Source organism: Cupressus sempervirens, chromosome 9 (assembly GCF_028749045.1).
Source record: "Cupressus sempervirens isolate cs-2001-9-10 chromosome 9, ASM2874904v1, whole genome shotgun sequence".
NCBI classification, from domain to species: Eukaryota; Viridiplantae; Streptophyta; class Pinopsida; order Cupressales; family Cupressaceae; genus Cupressus; species Cupressus sempervirens.
This window is the reverse complement of record NC_143126.1, coordinates 376,699,497-376,726,199: the sequence shown is the minus strand read 5'-3', so window position 1 is coordinate 376,726,199 and position 26,703 is coordinate 376,699,497. Positions and strand designations below refer to the sequence as shown.

The following is a 26,703-nucleotide window of genomic DNA, read 5'->3' as shown; positions in this document are numbered from 1 at the left end:
TCAAGTAAACTAGACATCAATGCCTATTTTCTTGTCCTCTTTTTCCAGTGCTATGTGGCTCAATTTTCAAACTTTACGATGCCCTATTTTTGCCACATACGATTGTAGTTGTTTCAAATACATCTTGATGAGAAATCATTGTCCAAGTTACCAACTTGAGGATTTGTGATATGGATCACCCTACATGATACGACCCGATCAATGATAATTTTGTTAACTTAATTCTAATACAGATCCGACTTGGGTGATTTTCTTGTGTTCATCGCTACCTTGAATTAATGCGGATTTGGTGAGATGAAAGCTTCAACATGAGATGCAATATGATATCTTCTTCCTTATCATATATCAGGCTTACGAAAGTAGATCCTGAGCTGTGAGCGGGAGATTCAAGAGTGCATATTCAAAGGCATAATGAAAACAACTCTCAATAACATTGTCTTCAGCAGTCCATTTGTATACTCTCCTTATTTTCAAATTTGCATCTTAGATCGTAACTCTAATCATTTCTCCAAGTAGAGGATCCCCTATATAGTTTGGACTGAATTGGCCATTATTTTCCTCATATAGGGTTTTGATTTGATCGGCTTTAAACATATAGTCCTCAAGTGCAGTCTTTATGCCCTTGTTCGGTGATCTCACAAGTAACGTTACTTTCATGGGATTCCATGATATTAAATTAAAAAATCCTTCAGCAACCTTGTGGGTTGTGAATGTTCTCAATATACAAGAAAATAGGCTCATTTTAATAGTTTTTGTTAGTATGTCCATCCCATTTTCTCTGTGCTTATAATTTTCTATCAATTTTTGTAAAACTTGATGCTGTAGCATTTCTATATTTGGACTAAATTCATCACTTTCTTTGATATTAACTTTGGCAAAATTAAAACCATTTTTGAAAAGCTCTGTTTATAGATCATGATAAATAGCATCGCCAATGTTTGTTTTTGTTTGCACGCATAGGATAACAGCTACCAAAGGCCTTTTGTCTTTTAAAAAGAGACTCCATTATTTCAGCAATTCTACTTTTATTTTCCTCTTCTTTGAAGCCTCCTGTTCTTCCGCTGGCACTGCTTTAGTTTCTTGTCTTGGTTGACGCCTTCATTTGCTTTGTGATATTTGGGATCTTGACTTCAACAAAGTTTCTGAATACAATCGTCCTCTGCATTCATGGTGTGTTCAACATAACTCTTTAATTAAACTTTTATTACATATGAAGTCTTGCTTTGATACCATATTAAAGTAACTAAGATCGTTTTTGCAAATGTATAATCATGGCCATTGTTATTGATGATTTTCAAATGTAGATTTGGATCTCATATAAATATGAGAGTAGGAGACATGTCTCTTCATGTCCCTATAATTAATAATCTTTTAGTTAATAAATAACTATATGTATAACTCACTTTTAAGCATATATATAATATTAATGTATTAACCATATATGTAATATATTATTGTATTATTATATTATTATATAATAATATATAATGCATAATATATATTATATTGTATATTAAAAAAAAATATAAGATATATAATGCATAATATATATAATATATTATATTATAAATATAATATATATATATATATATATATATATATATATATATATATATATATATATATATATATATATATATATATATATATATATATAAGATATTTATCTTAAAGATAATTTACCATCTACGAGGTATCTCATGATAAAATCAATCCAACAAAGGCTACAAAAAAGTCATGTCCCATAGAGACATGACTTTACTTGGCCAAAGGCCACGTAGGGTCATGTCCCTACTTGATCACCGTCGGTGTATAAGCAAATACAATTAGTTTGCTTCTCAATCGACAATCATGAGGTGGTAAAACAATTACATTCAGAAACTTCATAACATAATAGTCTCTTCTGATTATAAGAGCCCGATTAGTTAAGTCATTTAAAAATAAATAGACACACACACACATATTCTTATCAATAATATGAGACATAAAACAATGTTCATATAAATCATGAATACAAAATTACAAATACTCAATGTAATGAGTATGTCACTTCAACTGATGCTATACTTCAACAATTTTTAGCTTGAGAATAAAATGCTATTGGATTAGTACAACAAGGTCTTTAGTGACATTCCACATGGTACCTACTAGATAGAGGTGTTGAACACATAATAGAACTAGAAGAAGGTGCTAAGCCGATAATAACTACTCCTTACAGTCATAAAGATGAGAAAGAGAAGGCTATCAAGGAGCTGTTAGAAATGGGTCACATAAGGCCAAGTGAGAGCCCTTTCACCTCTTTAGTGGTATTGGTGAAGAAAAACGATGGAACTGTGCGCATGTGCATTGGTTATAGAGCCTTGAACAAGAGGACAATTAAGAATAAGAACCCCATACCTCGCATTGATGAAATACTAGATGAATTGCATGAAGCTTACTTTAAAAAAAAAAAAGAAGACTTGAGAGTCGGATATCATAAAATCAAGGTTCTAGAGAAGGATGTGGAGAAGACACCCTTTGGATGTCATTTTGGGCAGTACAAGTTTTTAGTCATGCCTTTTGGGCTGACTAATGCACCCGCCACCTTCCAATCTTGTATGAACTGGATCTTCAACAAGCAGTTCTGTAAGTTTGTTTTAATAGTTTTTGGTGACATTTTGATATATAGTAAATCTTGGGGGGAAGCACTTGAAGCGTTTAGAATAAGTGCTTAGTATTCTTGAGAGTGGATCATTGCATGCAAAGGAGTCTAAATGTGAATTTGCTTTAATGAAGCTACCGTATCTTGGTCATATCATTAGCTCTAGTGGAGTTAGTGTTGATCCTGAAAAAATTAAGGCAATCATGGATTGGCCTATGGCAACAAATTTGTCACAGCTGAAAGGGTTCTTTGGGCTATGCAGATTCTATAGAAGATTTGTTAAAGAATTCTCATAGGTAGCTGCCCCATTAATTGATTTAACTAAAACGGAGCTTTTCTATGGTCTCGTGAGGCACACTGTTTTGATCAATTCAAGGGCTTAGTGAGTTCATGTCCATGTTGGCAATACTGGATTTTACCAAATCTTTTGAGCTGGAATGTGATGCATTAGGTGCTGTCCTAACACAAAATAAACATCCTATTGCATTTGGAAGTAGGAAATTAAGAGGAGCTGAAAAAAAGTTATTCAATTTATGACAAAGAAATGTGAGCAATAATGCATTCTCTTCTCAAGTTCAGACAATATATTGTTGGGAGTAAGTTTATTGGTAAAATTGATCACAATAGCCTCAAATATTTTTCTAATTTATGAACCGGTTACAAGAACAGGTACGGTACGTGGGTACGGAACACTAGTAAATTTTTTTAGGGGGTTGGGTTATGGCAGGTTATTATAAACATATGTACTACTAAAAGTAAAAAACAAATTAAGTTTAGAATTCACATACCGATACATATGCTAGCAGCTAAACAAAACCATTACAAATTTCAGATTTTGAAACATAACTAATTTAAATTGAAATTCAGTTTTTGATATTGAAAAGATTCAAACTAGTGTCATGATATTTAGTTATTGTTTAAAATAGAAATAACAGTAGAAATCACTGATCAACTCACTAATCAGAACCATGTGGGTCATCATCAATATCAAGATTGTCATCAATGTTGACATTAGATGATTGAACCCTGGTGTTACTTGCACTAAAAGTATGCAAGCTACTTGACTCCTTCAATGTTAAAGAGCTTGCAGCAATAGAAAGATCCAAGTCAATACCACCAAGAGTGAGCATCCTTCCTAGACTTGTCACAAACAACATCAGGACTATGACCAATGGATGATGTATAATCAACAAATTCACTTGCAACTGCATCTTCCATTTCACAATCAGAGAAGAGTTTACTAACTACTTTCCTAACCTTCACCTACTTCTTCATCACGATATGGTGGCACTCTTGTTGTTGGAGTAGCAAGAATCTCATCAGTATAATACTTGGGACTCGATGAGAAGGCAAGAAGATGGAGGGGAGTGGTCATTTTGTTCTATCACTCAACACAAATTGATTGCACCTCCTTGAAGAAGCTTTCTTTAGGATCTTGCTCTTTTGCATTTATGATGGATCTCATATTCTCAATCATTGAGTCTATTCCATCATAAACCTCCCCCAAGCATGGCTTATCCATGCCAATAAAGCGTATCATACCTAGGATGGGCTCTGTGAAACTAACGTATTCTGCAGAATCCCTCCAAGTATCATCCAAAATCCTTTTTTTGACATTGTTGCCCTCTCTATATTGGAATTCCTCTATATGTTCCATTGTTGGCTGATCACCATACCATAAAGTGTCATTTGAACATTCACAAGCCATCTGAAGACAATTGTATTCAATGCGAATGTAGTCTTAAAAACCTATTTGAAAATTAAAAAATAAGTAATTAAAAATAAAGAATATGTATGATATAATTTTGCAAGAATTAATCACTGAAGTAAAACATAAAAAACATAAAAATGGAATGCTTAAAATTCAGATTACCTTCAATAGCTCTAGCCAAGAGAATGATCTAAAAATAGCTTGTGAGAATGTCATGTCCCCATTTTTGGTGACAGTTTGATTTAATTAATTTAATTAATCTGGTTGTCCAAAATAATGAATATTTTATAAGGACGACTAATTAATTATTTTAATTAAATAAATAAGTGATATTAAGTTAATTATTTATAAAGTTATCAAATAAATAAATATCAAAAGGTAACTTTATATTTAATTAATTTAATAAAGTGACTTGGATTATAAAAATATTTAATAAAGTCACTTAAGAGATAAAATCAAAAATGTTCTAGAAGTCTCTGGAGAGGGTGGAGAGGAAAGAATAAATAGGCACCTCGGGGCTCCATTCGAATCAAGCAGTTGTTTATTTCTCTCTTGTTATCAGATTGTGATTCAATCACATGTGCATTGTGGAACCTAGGGTTTTCGCAATTGACACAGTTGGCCATTGAGAACGATAACTCTCAATGGGTACGCAATTTTGAGGGTGTGAAATATCATCTGAATTATTGCAGATTGGAGGTGACATTCAGTCATTTCATCGGGGCTGTAATCTGTGGTTTATAGCCAAAATTTTGGAGGAATATTCTGAGAATTGAGTTTTGAAGATATAAGTTATTCACAAGGTTTTTATAGGATCAGTTATAAAGCGACTTCTTGAGCAATTTGCAGTATGAACAGATCAGTTTCCTAGACAACCTTTCTGCAGCATTTCCATCCATCATCAGGGTCGAAGTCTGGTCCGATCAGCAAAGATTATGTCATAGGAGACAATTTGTATAGAAGCCGTTCTGGAGTTATTTGCACAAAACAGACTAGAAGATTGAATGTGTCATTGAATTAATCGTTAGCTACGAAACTCTTCATTGCGACCTAGCCAAGTGCGGGTTTCAATATCACGGGTCATGAAACGGAGTCTGCCGCACTCAAGGTATATATAACGGTCGATCCATTGTAATCATTAAAGACGCGTTAGTTTGGGAACAAGACTGAAGGAGTAGCGGAGGAGTGATTGGACACGGGTTAAATATTTGCTAGGTCTGTTCTTGACTCCATGTCACCGCGAGCAGAGGTGACAGGTCGCGATTCACTAAATCGCAGGTGGCAGGCATTTCCCATGACCAAGCTACAGGCGGAAACAATTTAATCGATTCAGGTGCCGTGATAGAAGCCGTTATCAATTATATCATCGCACAGTGATTTGATTAAACTTGGGGCAAGACAGCGGTATCCATCACCAACTGGTGAACGTTATAGAATCTCCAAACTAAGGGCAGAGTGCAAATAAGAAATCTGGCGGAGTACAAACTGCAATTCGTTTTGCCTGAGATTTGCTGGAACAATTAACGGCCAGGACTGTAACCAACGCTGGAGGAATTGTACTGGACAGAGGGTGACAGTAAGATAGTGGCATCAGTTTCTCTACCATTCGGGATTAGGTAGATTTTGTATCAATAGCCTTCATGATGATTAACGGAACCCGCAATTTCAAAAGAGTGGTAGCAAATTGGCGACATCAGTCTACAAGATCAGATAGGGCATATTTGATATGTTCAGACAACATTAGGCTACTGGTTGGACAGTGATGGTTGGGTATCCCGTGAGCAAATCCTAGCAGCTGAAGCAAAAAGTAGGGTCTGAACAGTATTTCATTATTGAAGACTGAGGAAATGCAAGCTTATGTACGGAGACCATTCTTAGCAATTAAAGACTCAATATTGATTCTCCTCTTTACCAGGTTCACCTAATTAATAAGATTCTAGCATAGTACATTTGCAATTGTTAATCTTGCAAGTTTTAATTAGCAAATATAGTTGGCATTAAAGTGTTTTGACAAATTGTCGTAGATCAGTTTTGGAGTAATTTCTGTAGACAGGACCAGACATTGGTAACAGAGATTGGTTGCTAACTGATTGACGAAATTACTGAACCCTTGAAGTAGAGTTTTGGTGCTAAAGAGCCAATAATCCGTTGGGGTTATTTCAGTGGTATTAGAGCGGTTTTCTTGCCATCCTGTGGGGTGAGAACCGAATTACATGAGTGATCAGCACTCTACTTCAACCAAGATGGACAGGTACAGCACAAAATCTTCAAGGACACAATCCTGGACATTTGATAGACACAGTATCCAAAGTCGGAATTGTGGAAAGGAGGGCTATTCAGACATTCAGGATGAACTCAGGAAAATAAGGCATAACATGTCTGAACTACTGGTTAAGCACCACCGTATAAATGATAGGCTGTCCGACCCAGCTAAGGTGAATAAGTCAACTGGATTTTGATTCGGAAAATCTTCTCGCAAAGCACTAACTGATACAGTGGGCGATGTTACTAAGAACCTTAATGAGGAATTCGAGAAACAAGTATGCAACCAATCAGAGATTTCAGTTCAGCTACAAGTGGTAAAAGATATAGCACCAATGAATAGTAACTGTCAACTTGATACTCAAGTTGAGACAGTTGTATACGGGTTACCCAAGGGAAATATCTCAGGAAACCAGGGTGGTTTGACAGGCAATGATTACAGTGAAGTGAGTTCAGATGATGATGAAGATGTCATTGTGCATGATGATGAGATACCTGGTGGAAATGAGCAGACATTGAGCATTTATGATTTTGCTGACAGAGAGTACCAAGCACAGATAGATGCTTCGTCACATGAGGTAGAAGCTGGTAGTACTTCACATGATTTGTCCAGCCAGCTGAAGGTAAGCGAAGATAGTATTGTGGCTTCTTTATCTCATCATGACAAGATGCGGGACATGTTAGAGGATCACATTCGGATGATTCAGTTACAGGATAGACATAAGGAAGTTCAGGCAAAATCTTCTTGCTTTGACCTACAGGCAATTAGTGAAGGAATGGGAACAATGAAGTCGAGCTATTTACATCTTCTATCAGACCGTGACCATCTTCTTAGCCTTGCCAAAGATTATTTAGATGCCTTGAGGAGGAAGGAGGAGAAAGTTGTCAAGCTTTCTCGCGAGCTTGAGGACACTCAAGCAACTTTGGCTTTACAGGACTGGGAGAGACATGAGAATGAGCATGGCATGGAGCTAAGCTTAGTTTCATCTGGCACGTCTGACACTCAGCTTTCTACATTTGACGGATCATATGTGGTGGCTGATAATGTTATGAGTTCAACTTGCATTCACATCCAGGATACAAGGACAATGGCAGACAGGTATGTGAAGTTAGTTGGTATTGGTCACATTACTCAGGTAAGGAGTTTGCTTGAGTTACCAGCTGTTTCTTGTTTACGGATATGGACTCGAGAACGTTTCAGCAGCATTTGGGATTCAGTTAACTGGAGGTCTTTAACACTTAATGGTAGCAATGATTGTTTGAGTACTATCATGGATTTGATTAGCAGAATACACGGTGTTGTTTTTCCTTGTGCCAACAGCTTGTCCAATGTTGGTATTAGTTTTTATACATCGGTGTTGGGCTTGGTTCATATATCCAGACGACCATTCTTGCTGAAAGGTGTTGAAGATTTTTCATATTTGGCAGTATGTGCAAATGAGTCACAGGATCATTTTGGCCTTGTTGACATCTAGGAGGATGAAGTGAACAGTTTTGAAGATTCAGCTTCCTTGACAAATTCTTTGGGTACAGGGGAGGTTAACAACAGTACTACAGCTTTTGACAATTTGGATGTTGATATGGACCTTGGAGATGATTCGCGAGTTATGGATGTTAATATTGAGGATACTCCTTTAGACAGAGCACCAGAAGAGGCTTGTAGGAGACAGTTCAGCCAGAGCCATCATGTGACTAGCCAGTTGAAAGTTAGTGAGCAAGACATTACTATCGCTTGTGAGCATTTTGATGCTGCTCGTCAATTGTTGGCCGTTACTGGGTGTGGTACTTCTATGATGGATGAGTCCAGCGGAGGTTACTTTTCTTTGGCAGAGATTCATGCCTTACGTGAAGCTGTACGAATTTTAAAGCAGGATTACTTACAATTGGTAGCTGACCATGATCACTTGGTTGAGTGGGGAAGTACAGCTTATGAGGCACTCTTGGATCGTGAAGAAGAGGTGAGTGAGCTTTCCCAGGAGCTCATAACGACTACTGAGGTTTTAGAGGACACACAGCGAGATCTACAGAAGTCGCAGTTTCAGTTAAAAAAGGTGACTGTGGAGTTGGAGCAATTGCAGTCGAAACCAGCCCCAGACCCAGTTCACCTGACCATTGAGGTGGATGGTGGTGAGTACACTCCTGCGGTTGCTACTGAGGAGCATATTGTTAAGGCTGACACACATATTCAGGATTTGGTAGTAGCTGGTCCTAATGAGTTCGGGATACCAGCAGAGTCGAGACTCCAGATTTATTCTTCTCAGACAGATGACAATGTGGAACATTTAAGTATGCTACCCTTACAGGAGGATCAGTTGTGGTGTGCAGGGGAGTATGTTGATGCTTCCTCGTATAATTTTTTCTGCATTGAGCCGTTCATGGAATATTTGTTGGATAGTGCACGTGTTCATTTGGACTCGCATAAAGTGACAAAAGGTGTTCTCATCCAAGATACTAGTGTTATTTGCAAATTGGTTGAGAAGATTATAGGGGTCCTTTCTACTATGCTACCTCACAGGGATCTCGAGGAGGGGTTTGTTGAGCAGAGTGCACAGGGACCTATCCGACCTACAGTCACTCGGAGTCAGAGATTGGAGCCATATGTTGATTACCAGTTCAGTGATGATGAGCTAGCAGCAGAATTTGGAGGTTCTTACCGGCATTATACAGAAGGGTACGCTCATCATTTTTCTTTTGACACAGAGATAGAAGATTTTATTTCACGCAGATGTAGATTGGCTCCAGTTTCCTACCATCCATTAGGGGATAGATTGGCACCATCTTTTGAAAATAGAATTGGTAGTCGCAAGTTACTCAGCCTGCAGCATTGACACACCCGAAGTAGTTTTTCAGAGATTGGATTTGATGGCAGTGATTCAGGTACCTATGGCTGTTGTCATATCTACAGTGTAGTTGGGTGCAGGGGTCAATTAGACAGGGACTTGAGTTTTGATAGAGTTGATGTTTCAGTTGGCTTAAGTTCTGCAGAATGGTTTCTTCTATCGACATCTACAGTTGGTTTTCAGATGATTCCATCAGAGTTGTCAGTTGTTTGGATATTGAGTATAGTTTCTCAGCTATTGGTATTGAGGATTTCTCCACGGGAGTATGATGAGGATTGGGATGATATACAGATTTACATTTGGGATCCAGGCATACTGATTGGTTTATGGTTCAGCCATTGCTTGGGGACAAGCAATTTCGGGAAGGGCGGACTGTCATGTCCCCATTTTTGGTGACAGTTCGATTTAATTAATTTAATTAATCTGGTTGTCCAAAATAATGAATATTTTATAAGGACGACTAATTAATTATTTTAATTAAATAAATAAGTGATATTAAGTTAATTATTTATAAAGTTATCAAATAAATAAATATCAAAAGGTAACTTTATATTCAATTAATTTAATAAAGTGACTTGGATTATAAAAATATTTAATAAAGTCACTTAAGAGATAAAATCAAAAATGTTCTAGAAGTCTCTGGAGAGGGTGGAGAGGAAAGAATAAATAGGCACCCCGGGGCTCCATTCGAATCAAGCAGTTGTTTATTTCTCTCTTGTTATCAGATTGTGATTCAATCACATGTGCATTGTGGAACCTAGGGTTTTCGCAATTGACACAGTTGGCCATTGAGAACGATAACTCTCAATGGGTACGCAATTTTGAGGGTGTGAAATATCATCTGAATTATTGCAGATTGGAGGTGACATTCAGTCATTTCATCGGGGCGGTAATATGTGGTTTATAACCAAAATTTTGGAGGAATATTCTGAGAATTGAGTTTTGAAGATATAAGTTATTCACAAGGTTTTTATAGGATCAGTTATAAAGCGACTTCTTGAGCAATTTGCAGTATGAACAGATCAGTTTCCTAGACAACCTTTCCGCAGCATTTCCATCCATCATCAGGGCCAAAGTCTGGTCCGATCAGCAAAGATTATGTCATAGGAGACAATTTGTATAGAAGCCGTTTTGGAGTTATTTGCACAAAACAGACTAGAAGATTGAATGCGTCATTGAATTAATCGTCAGCTACGAAACTCTTCATTGCGACCTAGCCAAGTGCGGGTTTCAATATCATGGGTCATGAAACGGAGTCTGCCGCACTCAAGGTATATATAACGGTCGATCCATTGTAATCATTAAAGACGCGTTAGTTTGGGAACAAGACTGAAGGAGTAGCGGAGGAGTGATTGGACACGGGTTAAATATTTGCTAGGTCTGTTCTTGACTCCATGTTACCGCGAGCAGAGGTGACAGGTCGCGATTCACTAAATCGCAGGTGGCAGACATTTCCCATGACCAAGCTACAGGCGGAAACAATTTAATCGATTCAGGTGTCGTGATAGAAGCCGTTATCAATTATATCATCGCACAGTGATTTGATTAAACTTGGGGCAAGACAGCGCTATCCTCTACCAACTGGTGAACGTTATAGAATCTCCAAACTAAGGGCAGAGTGCAAATAAGAAACCTGGCGGAGTACAAACTGCAATTCGTTTTGCCTGAGATTTGCTGGAACGATTAACGACCAGGACTGTAACCAACGCTGGAGGAATTGTACTGGATAGAGGGTGACAGTAAGATAGTGGCATCAGTTTCTCTACCATTCGGGATTAGGTAGATTTTGTAACAACAGCCTTCATGATGATTAACGGAACCCGCAATTTCAGAAGAGTGGTAGCAAATTGGCGACATCAGTCTACAAGATCAGATAGGGCATATTTGATATGTTAAGACAACATTAGGCTACTGGTTGGACAGTGATGGTTGGGTATCCCGTGAGCAAATCCTAGCAGCTGAAGCAAAAAGTAGGGTCTGAACAGTATTTCATTATTGAAGACTGAGGAAATGCAAGCTTATGTACGGAGACCATTCTTAGCAATTAAAGACTCAATATTGATTCTCCTCTTTACCAGGTTCACCTAATTAATAAGATTCTAGCATAGTACATTTGCAATTGTTAATCTTGCAAGTTTTAATTAGCAAATATAGTTGGCATTAAAGTGTTTTGACAAATTGTCGTAGATCAGTTTTGGAGTAATTTTTGTAGACAGGACCAGACATTGGTAACAGAGATTGGTTGCTAACTGATTGACAAAATTACTGAACCCTTGAAGTATTGAGTTTTGGTGCTAAAGAGCCAATAATCCGTTGGGGTTATTTCAGAGAAGTTGTGGTTTGTTATGAACATTTGAATCTCTTGAGCTTCATCATACACTTCTTGAATCTGAGCAATTTTAGTACCCAACTTCTGTAGCATGAGGTTGAGCAAATGTATGACACAAGGTGTCGAAAATATATGTGGGAATTGTGTCTCAACTAACATGCCTACTCCTCTTGTATTCTTTGCGTTGTTTGTTACAACTTGGACAACATTTTGAGGACCTACTTCATTAATGCATGGTATCAGAATGTTAGCAATAAATTGTGTATCATTCACTTGGTCCTCACAATCAACAACTTTAAGAAACATTGCTCCTTTAGGGGACATTGCAATCACATTAATTAAGGGTCTATTTTTTGCATCTTGTTACCCATAAGAAATAATGGATACAACCGTTTCTTTCCATGGGGCCTTAATAGGAGCTAATAAAGTTTCTATATGTTTGATCTCCTTTGTCAATAAAGTGGTATGAACCTTTTCATAACTTGGCTCTGTGTACCCCTTTGAAGCTTCATTTATTTTTCTTACCAATAGGGTGATTGAACAACATTGAATGATAAATTGTTTGCATAGTGGCACCTAGTAGTCGCTTGGTCAACAATATCTCTAGCATCATTATTAAATGCTATCTCCAGTTGTCCTCTTGCTTTCTTTAGATTAATAGCCTCGTCTTCGTTTCTCTTCATGCATGGATGACTTTCTATCACAATATAAGGAGCAACACTAGGTGTATGACTATGAGATGATGAAGCATGTGACCTCTGTGAGCTTCTTCCTTTAAGCAACGAATGCCACAACCTACTTTCAATCCTTGCATCCGCTTCCTCTTGTTCCTTAATATATTCCGCTACTTTAGAAATTGGTATAAGTACATTAGCTTTTCCTGGACAAGATTTGATTCCCTTTCTAGGAATTGCATGCAAATGCCCTTTCATTTGACCTTAGGAACTTGTATATCGCATGTCACACTTGAGACATATCCAAATACATGTCCCTCCAATAGGAACATGCTCTAATATATTTACATGCCTCCACATTGGTGAAGTTGGGTTGACTGTGAATGAAGTGGTGCCCACCATGATAAATTTGAATAGCTGCTAGCACCTTGCAATTCTTACAAAAGAACTTTTAAAACAAATAATTTCAATAGTAAAATTTGAAATAAATAAAATATAATAAATGTATTTACTGACAGTAAAATAGCTAAATAATTGAAGTTTAAAGTTTAAACTTTACATTGAAAAAAAAAAATCTAAATTATTTGAATATATAATAATAAATATGATTATCCAAATATAGGGTTACATAACTATATTAATATTCTATAATATAATAAGATTCTGAGTCAATATTCTTGAGTTTTTCCCCTTGAAGTAGTCATTTAATATTTATTATTGTGTATTTACTATTCTCAATTCAATAAAAATTTGAAAAAAAATTACGATATTGATTATTGTTCAAACTAATAAAGATAATTCCTCTTCAAAGGAAAAAATAATAAAATCTAAGTCTATAACTATAATCTGTAACTTACAAGTAAAATAAAAATAAGAAAATATTCAAAGTTCGCAGGAAATAATGAAAACCTGAAACTGGAAAGCCGCCGCAACTGGTTGCCGTCGCCAGAAACGCAGGAGAATACTGAATGAACTCTGCCTTGTGGCTGAATAAACTCTGTTGCGGATGCAATGCAGGAGAAAACAACACAAATTCGGGAGAAATTGTGAACAAAAAACAAGAAATGCAAACGCACGCTGTGTGAAGGAAAAGATGAATTTTTAAGGTTTTTTTTCTGCAGTCAAAGTCAAAGGCCGATGAGAGTCGACATTGAATCACCACATTAGCCCTAGAATCTGACGGAAACGAAACGGAAATTTTGGAATTTTGTTTCAGATTTAAAAAACAGTACCTTGTGCGTGTGCCCATAGTCGACCTAGCTTCTGATTTTAAATTGAGTTGTACCTGGAAATGATGCCTTGGAGGGAGCGATTCAGCTACTTAGATATATTTTGAACCAACAAGATTTGAATGAAAGACAATAAAAGTGGTTGAGTAAATTGCAGGCCTACGATTTCGCTATAGTCTATGTCAAAGGGAAGAGTAATGTAGTGGCTGATGCATTATCACAGAGACCACACCTATGTACTATTGTGGAGATAACAACTGATTGGAAAAAGGCCATTACAGCTGAATATGCAAAAGATGTTTGCGCTTCAAACCTCCTTGAAGGCAAGACACATGATGACTGGTACAAGGTGCAAAATGAATTGATACTTCACAAGGATAGAATTTTCTTAGTGCCTAATTCCAAGTTCAAATTGGAAGTTCTGAAATCATTTCATAATGCTCCCATGGCTGGTCATCCTAGTTTTTCCAAAACTTATAAGCAGATTAGAGAGGTTTAGTTGGAAAGGACTAAAGCTTGAAGTTCAGAAGTTTGTACAAGAATGTTCAATATGCCAACAAAACAAACATGAAAACACATACCCTGCTGGTTTGTTACAGCGCTTGCCTATACCCAACAAAAAATGGGAGAGTATTTCTATGGATTTCATAACAGGTTTACTTGTTGTCCAAGGAAGGCATTGCTTTGATGATGTGATTTATAGACTAACTAAATTTGCACATTTCTTTGCCATTTCAGCTACATATGCAGTAGTACAAGTAGCTGATTTGTTTTTCAAGGAAATTTTCAAACTTCATGGGCTGCCCCAGAACATAGTAAATGACAGGGATAGGAAGTTAATGTGTTTGTTTTGGCAAGAATTCTTCAAGTTATGTGGAACCGAGCTCACTCGCAACACTTGCTACCACCCACAAATGGCTGGAGGGTTATTTAAGGAACGTTGTTTCAGAACAGCAAAAAGTGTGGGTGAAATGGTTGCATTTGAGCGAGTATTGCCGCAATTCAACATATGTCCATAAACATGTTTCCGTACACGACTCTCTATGGATATGAACCACCAAGTTTTTTGGATCTGGTCTTGACAGAGAGTAGAGTACCCGAGGTTACAGATTTATTGCAGCAGAGCAAAGACATTGTGAAATCATTGAAGGAGAATCTTCAACAAGCCTAAAACCAGCAGAAACAATACGCAGACCAACACAGAGTGGAAAGACAATTCAAAATTAATGATTTGGTAAAGGTTGCAGGCTTATAGACAGTCTTCCCCTAAAAGGAGTGAACTGAGAAGTCGCTTATGAACTTGAACTTTCTACAAGCAGCAAGATACACAATGTGTTCCGTGTGTCTCGGCTCAAGAAAATGTTAGAACACAGTGTAATCCCATCTCGGTGTTGCCACCATAGAGGATGAAGGAAAGTTGATTCTAATTTCGGACGCAACCTAGTGAAATGGAAAGACTTACCTGTTGGAGACGTAACTTGGGAAAATGAAAAAATTTGGTCGCATAGAGCACTAAAGCTGCTTGGGGTCAAGCAATTATAGGGAGTGGGAATTGTAATGTCCCCTCCTGACTTCTAATGTCCAAGATTAAATTTACTAAATGATTCTCCCTTGGCATTTAGCATATATATATATATAATTGTACAGTTTGGAGGACCTCAAAACACTATAAATTTATATATTTTTATTTAAAAGGGGAAGTAATAAGACAAGGACAATCATGTTGGAGAAAGGAAGACAAGAAGTTGGGAGTTGTGGTGAAGGCTAAATAAGTAGCAAGGATCCTTTTCAGTGGGGGACAAAATGGTGGATAGAGAATTTGAAGATTATTAGTAAATTGCATGACGAAATATTGGCCCGACTCCTGCAACTACATTGTTTTGTCAGAGTTAAAATCTATCTTTAGTGTTGAAAGCATACATTCAGAATAGATAAGTTGGATGTTGGAAAGAAAATATCATTACTGGATTTCAGTGGGGTTGTGTTGTGGAATCGACAGAGGGAAGTTATTGCTACAAGAAAGAAAGTTCATTGACATCTGTACATATAGAGCATTGAGCACTCTATATTTGGATGGGAATAGATACTTGGGTAGATTGAATTGAAAGAATTGGAAGAGTCGCCACACTACTAGTCTTCGGGGGAATTTACAACCGTTTTGGGGTTATTCATAGTCTGGAAAAAATAATCGTGAAAGGAAACAATGTGGGTAATGGAGTAGACACTTTTTATGGTTGATACATTGCCCATCAAACAACATACATCACTGTAATAGGATTGAGTAGTGGAGCTTGGAAGATCAATGAATATACTTGGGCTTCAAGACTTGGGTGATTCATGAATTTCTTCTGTACATGGAAATTGTGTATAGTTTTCTCAGGTGGAAGACACTCACCGTCAATGATATAACCAAGTACAAGTATGTGACTATGTAACTGGATAAATTGAATGACACGAACAATCATGGAAAAGTTGTGTTTGCATGTATTTTGGCAAAGACAATTTGTTGAGGAAGCCTATGTCATTCTGAGAGTTTGTGGGTTACCGTTCAAGATGGAGATTAAGCAGTCGGGCAATGACTAAGATTGGTAACTAAGGCTTCAACAATAGATGTAATGGGCATCCTAAAAATGCCCAAAAACTAAACCAACTGCTGATAGGAATTTAGTCAAATAATTTGCATCCAACCCTTTATTTCTTCGTTAAATGTTTAAACCCCTTTATGGCTCCAGAAGTAAAATGTTTCTTTGTTTTTATGTTTTTGCATAGATTTAAAATCACATAACATGAACAAAAAGGAATTTATAATAATATGCATACTGAAGATTGAACTACTGTTGAAATAATATTATTTTTCAAACTAATAAAATCAAATACATAGCTGACTTTTCAGCTCACCAATTGCTCCAGCATTATAACATAATGTTCCAGGAATGACTTCCCATCTTGCTGCTACAGTAACATGAATAGTGACGTGCTATAGTGTCATGAATAGTGTCACGCTACAGTAATGTGAATAGTGGTGCGCTATAGTAACCTGAATAGTGCCACGCTATAGTGGTGCTACAGTATAATCTGTCTTCAATCAGTCCAAGATCCTCATAAGACCATCCCTTTAGAATGGCATAAGCATCGGACAAGAAGCGGGAATGATATGAGCAAACACCCAATCTGTTTGTAGCTGGAAATGCGCCCAATTTGCCTGTTAATAAAGCTGATAGCAATGAATTCCAAAGGCCAAACCCCAAGGGAATGACGTCTAGAATGTCACAAGAGAGGATAGATGTCCTCTAATGCCAAGAACGAATCTGCAACTCACACATCAATTTTCTTCTCATATTCAACCTGCTGAATGAAGCCACTAACGCTCTCTTTTATTCTTTCTCCAAGGGTCGATTCAACTCTAATGAGCAATGTGGGATAAAAGATGTGCAATGTAAAACATATTAAAATATTTACTTATGTCTCCCTTTAGGCACCCCTTTTGATTTGCACACATTCCCATAAAATTTAATATTAAAGTAACACTTTAATATTTTACAACTAAATTAAATGTTACTTTAATAATTCTTTAGGCATAAAAATATATTAGCTTTCAGACTTCGAACAACACATGTGATAGCTTGTTGGAAAGCTCTCGTCGAGGAGCACCAAATATAATCACCAAAATTAGCCTCCCTTGTGTCTTATTGACTTATTAAAAATAGTAAGTATGCCTGAGACTGAGTAAATCAACCCCGTTTTGGCCCAAATTGGAGATGACTAGGCCAAAACACTAGGATCCCTTTAAACCCTTCGTTAGCCCTTGGGACCATGTAGAACTAGGCTAACACACACGCACTTGGTCAACTGCTAAAGTGGGGACATTATAGTCCTTCTCGCTTGAAATTGCTTGTCCTCAAGCAATCTCCATCCAGCCTGCTGAATAACCTTCTCACTCTCCCATGTAGCATCCTTCTTCGACAGGTTTTTCCATTTGACCAAATACTCCTTCACTATCTTGGTTCTTGGTTTCCTATCTTGGGTGTCCAAAATAGCCGTAGGTACTAACACGAGCTTCCCCTCATCCAAAGGGGGTAAATCTGTAGAAGGAACTACACTCTGAACAATGGCTTGCTTAAGCCTCGACACATGAAATACATTGTGCACCCGACTGCTCTATGGAAGTTGAAGCTCATAGGCGACTTCACCCGCTCTGAAAATCACCCTGTAGGGCCCATAAAATTTAGGCTTCAGCTTCTCTGCTCCTCTCCGCTTGAGCAACGACTGCGTATATGGCTGTAGCCTCAAATACACCATATCCCCTACCTCGAAACTGCGCTCTATCCTATGCTGATCAGCATACAACTTCTGCTGATTTTGAGCCTGATGTATGTTCTCCTTGAGTGCTCTTAGGATATCCTGACTATCTTGCAACAGGTCTTGGCATTAGGCACTCGGCTGTTCCCCAAAGCTAAATCCATGAAGCTTGGTGCTTCATACCCATACAATGCCATAAATGAAGTTGTCGTGATGGTTATGTGATATGTGGTATTGTAACAATACTCCCCCATGTGTAACCACTTGACCCATGCTCTCTATTGCGCAGTCGCATAGATCTGCAAATAGCCTTCCACCCATTTATTTACTATCTCCGTCTGCCCATTTGTTTGAGGGTGGTAACTCGTACTAGGTGTAAGATCTGTACCGCATAGCCTGAACAGCTCCTGCCAAAAGGTGCTCATGAATTTGCTATCCCTGTCACTAACAATAAATCTTGGTATCCCATGCAACTTGAAAAGCTCTTTGAATAATAAATCTGCCACTTGAGTTGCTGTATAGGTAGAAGGAATAACAAAGAAGTGAGCAAACTTTGTCAATCTGTCTACCACCACATAAATACAATCTCTTCCTTGCACTCATGGTAAACCGATGAAGTCCATAGAGATACTTTCCCATTTCCTGTCCAGAATGGGCAAGGGCTGTAGTAAACCTGCAGGAAATGTGTGCTCTCCCTTATTTTGCTGACAAACTGCACATTCCCTGACATACCTCTAAACATCATCCTTGAGCCCTCTCCATGAGAACCGCTCTCGGAGCTGCCTGTTGGTTTTGAAGACCCTTGGATGCCCAACTGTAGGTGCATCATTAAATGTCGTCAGAATCTCCTCTAAACTGTGATGTAGGGATCAAATAAACCCTGTCTTGAAATCTGATCAACCCATCCAACACCGCATACCTGTCATCCTGAATGGTGCTCGCAACTATCCCAGAAACCCAATCATCTCTTGCATACTCCGCTGCAATTCAATCTCTCCAATCTCCCGAAACCTCTGAGCACATAAGTGAGGTCTTCAAGATAAAGCATTAACCACCACATTTTTCTTACCTATGACAATCTCTATATCAAAGTCATAAGCCTACAATTTAGTAACCCATTTCTACTGCTGGTCATTAAGATCACGTTGGCCCATGAAGTATTTAATACTATTGTGATCAATTTTGATCACAAAACATCCACCTACCAAATACGATCAAAATTTGGCCAATGCATGCATTGTGGCCAACATTTCCCTGTCGGAGATAGAATAACTCCTCTCAGCTATTCGGACTTCCTACTCTCGAATGCAATGGGGTGTCTCTCCTGCATCAATGCTCCTCCTATCTCGTCTCTTGAAGCATCACATCGAAGCTCAAATGGTTTTGTAAAATCAGGGAGAGCTAGAACCAGACAAGATGACATCACCTGTTTGAAGTGGTCAAAACATCTTTGCGTTGCCTTTGTCCATGTGAAGGTTTCTTTCTTGGTGAGATTTGTAAAAGGTGCAACAATTTGTTTGAATCTCCTAACAAACCTCGTGTCAAAACCACATAAACCAAAGAACCCCTTAAGTTGTGTGAGGTTTGTGGGAGTAGGCCAATCCACAACAACTTTAATCTTTTTGGGATCAACTCGAACACCATCTACACTAATGTAATGCCCAAGGTAAATGAACTCGGTCATGCCAAACTCACATTTTGATTCCTTGGCATACAATGACTCTCTATTCAAAATAGATAACACCTCCTCCAGATGTTGCAAGTGCTCCCAGGTCTCACTGAAGACCAAGATGTCATCAAAGAAGATCAAGACGAATCTCCTCAACTGTCCCTTGAACACCTGGTTCATACAACTTTGAAATGTGGGGGGTGCATTGGTTAGCCCAAATGGCATTACCATAAACTCGAAGTGGCTATAGTGACATCAGAAGGTTGTTTTCTCGATGTCCTCTGCTCTCATCTTGATCTGGTGGTATTCGAATTGTAAATCAATTTTGGTGAAGAAGTGTGCACCATGCAACTCATCAATCAGCTCATCAATCCTAGGAATGGGAGACCTGTTTTTGATTGTTTTCTTATTCAGTGTTCTGTAATTGGTGCACATGCGCATTGTCCCATCCTTCTTCTTCACTAGAACTACTGCTGAAGCAAAAGGGCTTTTGCTAGACCTAATGTGTCCCATCTGCAATAGCTCCTTAATCGCTTTCTCTATCTCATCTTTGTGTTTCTTAGGATGATGATAGGGAGTAATCATGACTGGTTTGGCTTCCTCCTCGAGCTCAATAACATGTTCTATACACCTGTCAAGAGGAACCCTATGCGGAATATCCCCAAATACTTTGGCGTGCCTGTCAAGTATCTCCTGGATATCTGGTGGATGACTCTTTACCTGTGGTTCTTGTGGAGTTGGCATAATGAAACATTCTGCTGCCCACTCTATGCCATTATGCCGAAAAAGTCTTTGCATTCTCCTCAGGGAGACTACTCTACAACTCCCATTCGAAAGTCCTTTGAGTACAACAATTCTACCCTAATGGTGGAATTTCATCTCCAATTTTGCTAGGTTGAGTGTGAACTCAACTATGAGGCCATCTATGTCACGCCAAGGATGACATCATAGTCTCCCATGTCTACTACATAGAACTCATCCTCCAACTCATAGCTATCTCCAAACTTGGTGTGAAGATTAGATATCTTCCGAGTGCATAATAATTTGTCACCATTAACTACCATGACTCTAAACCCAACATGCTCCTCGTTTTGTAGACCCCTCGTGGCTACCAACCGTGCATCTATGAAGTTATGTGTAGTCTCAGTGTCAATGAGAGAGATCACTTTCTATCCCTGGATGGTACCCTTGACCCTAAATGTGATCACCTTTTGAGCCCTTGTTAATTGTGACAACAACCTATTATCCTTAGGAATGATGTTCTCCTTTGCAGTGCTACTCTCATCCGAATCGAAGTGCGGATCCTCCCCCTTTGATTGTGACTCCTCCATTGAAAAATACTCCATTTGATTTGTCTTAGCCTTGGGAGGGCACTTATGAGATAAGTCCCAAGGCTTTCTACAATGAAAGCACAACTTCTTCCTCCTCAACTCATTCAAGGTGTCATTATCCAACTTCCTGTTATCCCCTTTTGGCTATGCATCTTGGTAAAAAGGTTTTTTTTCCTTATCCTTATCCTTCTTCGTATGTGAATCCTTAGGCTGAAATCTGCTCTTAAAAGAAGGCACTAAGTCATGAGCCTTCTTAGTGGCCTCCTGTAATGTAGTGGGGTCATGCCCCTTGACTGAAGCCCTCAAGGGATCTGAGAGTCCATTCATAAACAACACTACTAATCTCCTCTCTGAAATATCTGTGACCCATGTAATTAAACTCTGAAATTCACTGATATAGGTCTCAACTGACCCCAACTGCTTGAGCTGCACCAACTCCTTAAACTGTAACTCGAGATCTTTTGTATCAAATATCTCTATGAGCCTCTTAGTGAACTCTTCATAAGATGTGATTTGATTATGCCCCAAGGTTACCATGCCATGGTGCCGCCACTCATGCGCTGGGCCATCCAAATAAATAGATACATACTTGATAACCTCCTCCTCAGGCATAGGATTCAGCTGCAAGTATGTATCTACCTTCTGTACCCAAGATTTCGCAGTCATCTTCCCCGAAGCATCATAATAAGGTAAAGAAAGTTTTCCAACTTTCTTTTTGAGGTCAAAGTTTTGATTCCTCTGTCCTGCTCTAGGCATATGTCTCATCCTCAAGTCCATATAATCTCTAAGGGAAATATCCGCCTGAAACTCCGGTCCGCTAGCCTCCTAGTCCCTCCTGAATTGAACCTATAACTCAGTAATTTGCGGTTCATTTGTTGGTTGAATCGGGTCTCTGGGTGGGAATGTGGGTAGAGGTGGCCTTGAGCTTGCTGTCCGAGCTGGGTGTGCAATGTGTCTAAAGTTATCAGCCTCATTCCCATTCTTGCCTTGTCCATCATTATTACCATTGATATTATTCTCAGGACCATTGTTGCTGCCTCGACCTCCATTATTATCATTGTTTCCGTTGTTTGCATCGCTTGGATTAAGATTGACGCCCATCTGTCTAGCCATAAGCTACAACATCATATCCATTCACCTATTCTGCTCCTGTTGCATATGCTGCCTCTGCTCTAACGTACGTAGTAACCGTTTGAACATTACCTCCTCCTAATTTGGATCGACATTCTTGCCTCCGCCTAGTCCTGTATTCTTGTCATCTCAGTCACCTATACTGTTGTCTTGTTCAAAATATATCTCCTTTGTGTTTGTATGACTAGATTCCGTTATGATCCTGGTGGGCAGTTTTCACTAGCACCTTTGGGTTTTGGTGCAATGGATCATACCATGTGGTATTAGAGCCTCCACCCAAGTTCGAGTCTTAGAGTGGGTGGCAATGCCGACATTGCAATGTTCGTCTGGGGCTCATACGGCCAAGGGAGGGCCCATTGTATGGGCACACATCTAGCCCAGACTCTGGACTGTGGAGCATGGTGGGATGTTATGATCCTGGTGGGCGGTCTTCACTAGCACCTCAGGGTTTTGGTGCAATGGTTTGTACCAGATTCTATGTCCACTTGCACAGATGAACTAGACTGCTTGCTCTTTGAGTCCAAATCTTTGTTGTTTTGCTTTGGTATGGCGGAAGTTAATGGCCTCTGTTGCATGCTGAAACATACATTCTTAACCTCTTTTATCTCTGATTTTAGTGTTTTGACATTTCGTCAAACACTTTTCCCTCTATCTGTTCCAAAATCCCTGTAAGGCCTCCACAGGATAAGTAGGACTTAAAGGCTTTGATGCCATTGTAATGAGCACCCTAGAAATGCCCAAAAAATAAACCAGTTGCTGATAGGAATTTAGTTAAATAATTTGCATCCAACCTTTGTTTAAACCCCTTTATGGCTCCGAAAGTATAATGTTTGTTTGTTTTTATGTCTTTGCATAGATTTGAAATCACATAACATGAACAAGACGAGATTTATAATAATATGCAAACTGAAGATTGAACTACTGCTGAAATAATATTATTTTCCAAACTAATAAAATCAAATACATAGCAGACTTTTTAACTCACTAATTACTCCAGCATTGACTTCTCATCTTGCTGCTACAGTAACATGAATAGTTCCGTGCTACTGTGAGATGAATGGTGTCACGCTACAGTAATGTGAATAGTGGTGCACTACAGGAACATCAATAGTGGTGCACTACAGTAACGTGAATAGTGCCATGCTACAGTTCTGCTACTGTATAATCTGTCTTCAATCAGTCCAAGATCCTCATAAAATCATCCCTTTAGGATGGCATAAGCATCGGACAAGAAGCGGGAATGATATGAGCAAACACCCAATCTGCCTGTAGCTCGAAATGCGCCCAATCTACCTGTTAATGAAGCTGATAGCAATGAATTTCAAAGGCCAAACCCTAAGGGAATGATGTCTAGAATGTTACAAGAGAGGATAGACGTCGTCTAATGCCAAGAACAGATCTGCAACTCACACATCAATTTTTTTCTCATATTCAACCTGCCGAGAATGAAGCCACTAACACTCTCTTTTATTCTTTCTCCAAGGGTCCATTCAACTCTCATGAGCAATATGGGATAAAAGATGTGCAATATAAAACATATTAAAATATTCACTTATGTCTCCCTTTAAGCGCCCCTTTTGATTTGCACACATTCCCATAAAATTTAATATTAAAGTAACACTTTAATAGTTTACAACTAAATTAAATGTTACTCTAATAATACTTCAGGCATAAAAATATAGTAGCTATTGAGCTCCAAACAACACGAGTGATAGCTCGTCTGAAAGCTCTTGTCAAGGAGTATCAAATCCAATCATCAAAATTAGCCTCCCCTGTGTCCTACTGACTTACTAAAAATAGTGAGTATGCTTGAGACTGAGTAAATCAACTCCGTTTTGGCCCAAACTGGAGATGACTAGGCCAAAACACTCTAGGATCCCTTTAAATCCTCTCTGTTAGCCCTCGGGACCATGTAGAACTAGGCTAATGCACACACACTTGGTCAATTGCTAAAGTGGGGACATTACAATAGAGACTTCCTGCTGAGAATATCTTGTTTGATGCCTGAACTAGAGATCGTGCGGAGTTTGGTATTTAGTAAATATATGGTTGCTAACCCAGTTTAATCAGATGGCGTAGTCAATTATGTCTGTTTTTTCTTCAATCATTTGAGTTTCTTGATGCCTGTAACATTCTTAGTAGTGATGATCAAACAAAACTTATTTATCGCAATGTCAGAAGGGATGAACATTTTATCTGATGAATTGTAGATTAAAATATGTTGTGGGTGATCAATATGCGAAAAACTATTTTAATTGATAGGTGACTACCCTGTTTTTGAAAAAGGGAACAACAAAACTCAGTCAATTTTCTCAAGACAAATAAATGTTATGTAAACAACCTACAACAATAAATTGGGGGTATCCTGTTTTGGTTGTCTTTGTTGAGTTTTCAAACCAGAATAGCATAAATAAATAATGGATAAAGCAAGAAACACAAGAACTCCCAAGATATATCCTTTATTGATAATCATGATTCGTAATATACAATACAATGCTTTTAAGCTAAGTCAGATGAATGACTTCTTCACGGAGGCTGTTATCACATAACAGACATTGTCAGAATACAAACTTCACCTATTTAAACCATACAACATATGCAAGACTTATTATATGATGATCACACACAAAAAACTGTATGGCTGAATAATCTTAACAAAACTATCACTGTCCTGTGAACAGAATCACGGCACGATGATCACCTCTAACTTGTTTGAATTACCCAGCATTTCCCCATCAAGAAGATGCACAGGCATAACTCAGCATTTAATCCCTGATCAAGATAACTGAAATATTGAATTACACAATGAGTTGCAGGCCACCTCAAAGCATAAAAATCCAGCTTCCATCCTAAAGGAATGAATACTCAATAATAAAACACGGGAATACCATTCGTATATTAACTGCATGATGCTTAGCTCCAAATGTCATTCCAAATGTCGGTGATGGTTACCACAAAGTGCTGTATTACCTTCAAAATATTTGATGCCTCAATTGAGATGACCACCACAGGGAAGAGTCAATCATAGTGGTATATGAGCTGGCAGAAATAATACAGCTGCAGCTGTGGCATAATCACAAAGCCATAAACAATTATAATATAGGCAACTTACAAAGAATTTTGCCACAAACTCAGCATTTACAAAAGAATGAGACCATTTGGTTGCTGACGGTAAAGGCTCTTTACAATCTGCAATCTCAATACTCTGCAATAGCCTTGATGATAACAGAACCATGCTACAAAAAACTGTCACACACAATAACTTGTCGCTGAGAACTCAAAACAGCTTGATCCAAGAGGAAGACCCATCAGTTACAAGAAATGTAGAAAACTTCCATCACAAGTATGAATGACATCTCATGCGGCTACCAAAAGTTTAACAGCCTTATTCATTTTTATATGCTTAATGTACACTTACATTTTTGAAACTGTAATGTGGATTTTTTTACAGATTATCTTTTGAATTTCATTTTCAGATGTTCAAGTGGAATTTGTTACAAACGTACAAGCAATTAAAATATGTCGTTATGACTGATTATCGTTTGAAACTCATTTTCAGATGTTGAAGCAATTATTACATTCAATCGAAACTTATGCAAAATTTGTTAGGAGCAAATAGACAGGTTGAAAGAAGATATGAAAGATAATTGTTTATTGTTCTTCTAAGATATCTTGAGATTCTGTAAATATTTTACCTTCAAAAGATACACTTTATGAGTTGAAAGAGTTTTCCTTTACTGAACATCTCAGTAATGCCTGAGGTAGAAGATTTTGAGAGGGGAGACTTGCATTACTCATATAATATGCTGACACTTACACTCTTCAAACCCCCTCACCACCCCTAACAAATAGATTTGCAAGACTTCCAATTATCAAAGAAGCTATGTATGGATTATACCTTACAGACGATCTTATTGGTGGACCCAAGATGAGTTATTCTTTCCTTGCGAACAGTTTAGTTGAGTAGTTTAGACAACTTGTACAAACCTTAAATATGTGTATGCATAAAGTTCATCAATAATTCTGAATGTATGCATCATACCACTTATTTAGAAATTAACTTTTTTGGAGAATTAATGCTGTGCTTTATGTAAATCTTGTAATTTTCCGTAAGATTTTAGTTTGTTACTGCAAAGTTTCACATAAACAATTACCAATATATTGTATATGATAGATTATAGTGACTCATTATACAATCACTCCATCTCAAACATATGAAAGCACAATGCCAATTTGAAAGGTTCTTGAAACAACTAAGAGAGACTGCCTTTTAATGTAGAATACTTTTTGACTGTATTAGTCTTCAGATGAAATGGTGTCAGCATACCTCTATTAGATGCTATTTACAATAATGGCATATCTCCCAATATAATATTATGACTTACAAGATAGTATAATTGAAAGCTGCACTACAGCCAAAGATGGGTTTTGTATACTCAAATGTTGCGTATTGGCTAAATTTATAAACTTAGTTAGTTTAGGTTTGTTTTTATTGAGAATCAACACATCTAGAGTGTTTTATTTATCTAGCTACTTTTTTTTGCTTTTAAGTAGGGCTATAATGTATCAATCTAGTAGTCTTGCTTG

The 26,703-nt window shown here is 37.9% G+C and overlaps 1 protein-coding gene across 2 annotated transcripts in view; it reads left to right on the top strand.

The window, feature by feature from the left end:
* The window catches only part of PRL1 (pleiotropic regulatory locus 1), a 100,027-nt gene that overhangs the window by 38,513 nt on the left and 34,811 nt on the right, over positions 1 to 26,703 (top strand). The gene's annotated exons all lie outside the window — the stretch shown is intronic.